Here is a 1,023-nt window from a genome sequence, read left to right on the forward strand (position 1 = left end):
CCAGATAACTGCATAAATCAATAATCTTCCTGTATCCTTTGCGGAGTGAGCAAACCTGCTCCTGCTCCTCATACCCGACTAGAGCCTAATGCTGCTGTAAGCCACTTGCCAGGATTGAACTGACGACCTTCTACTTACGAAGCAGACGCTCTACCACTAAGCTAAAGTGGCACACACACTAACTATATGAATCAATAATCTTCCTGTATCCTTTGCGGAGTGAGCAAACCTGCTCCTGCTCCTCACACCCGACTAGAGCCTAATGCTACTGTAAGCCACTTGCCAGGATTGAATTGACGACCTTCTGCTTACGAAGCAGACGCTCTACCACTAAGCTAAAGTTGCGCACAGATTAAGTATATGAATCAATAATTTTCCTGTATCCTTTGCGGAGTGAGCAAACCTGCTCCTGCTTCTCGTACCAGACCAGATATTTATGGTGTTATAAGCCACTTACCAGGATCGAACTGACCACCTTCTGCTCTCAAAGCAGACGTTCTGCCACTAAGCTAAAGTGACACACCAGATAACTGCATAAATCAATAATCTTCCTGTATCCTTTGCGGAGTGAGCAAACCTGCTCCTGCTCCTCATACCCGACTAGAGCCTAATGCTGCTGTAAGCCACTTGCCAGGATTGAACTGACGACCTTCTGCTTACGAAGCAGACGCTCTACCACTAAGCTAAAGTGGCACACACACTAACTATATGAATCAATAATTTTCCTGTCCCCTTCACAGAATGGGCCATCCTGCTCCTGCTTCTCGTACCAGACCAGAAATTTATGGTGCTATAAGCCACTTGTCAGGATTGGACTGACGACCTTCTGCTCATAGAGCCGACGCTCTGCCACTAAGCTAAAGTGACGCACAGAATAAGTACATAAATCAATAATCTTTCTGTATCCTTTGCGGAGTGAGCAGACCTGCTCCTGCTTCTCATACCCGACTAGAGTATAATGCAGCTGTAAGCCACTTGCTAGGATTGAACTGACGACCTTCTGCTTACGAAGCAGACGCTCTA

At 46.3% G+C, this 1,023-nt stretch overlaps 5 non-coding genes across 5 annotated transcripts; all 5 read right to left on the minus strand.

The window, feature by feature from the left end:
- Positions 1-99: 99 nt before the first annotated feature.
- On the minus strand, positions 100-171 carry Pmar_PMAR016742. Its single transcript has one exon. It is a non-coding gene; the product is annotated as a tRNA-Thr (tRNA).
- Positions 172-273: 102 nt separating this feature from the next.
- Positions 274-345, minus strand: Pmar_PMAR016743. Its single transcript has one exon. It is a non-coding gene; the product is annotated as a tRNA-Thr (tRNA).
- A 102-nt stretch (positions 346-447) lies between these two features.
- Pmar_PMAR016744 lies at positions 448-519 on the minus strand. Its single transcript has one exon. It is a non-coding gene; the product is annotated as a tRNA-Ser (tRNA).
- Positions 520-621: 102 nt separating this feature from the next.
- Positions 622-693, minus strand: Pmar_PMAR016745. Its single transcript has one exon. It is a non-coding gene; the product is annotated as a tRNA-Thr (tRNA).
- A 102-nt stretch (positions 694-795) lies between these two features.
- Positions 796-867, minus strand: Pmar_PMAR016746. Its single transcript has one exon. It is a non-coding gene; the product is annotated as a tRNA-Ile (tRNA).
- Positions 868-1,023: the final 156 nt, after the last annotated feature.

Source organism: Perkinsus marinus (assembly GCF_000006405.1).
Source record: "Perkinsus marinus ATCC 50983 genomic scaffold scf_1104296951628, whole genome shotgun sequence".
Lineage (NCBI taxonomy): Eukaryota > Perkinsozoa > Perkinsida > Perkinsidae > Perkinsus > Perkinsus marinus.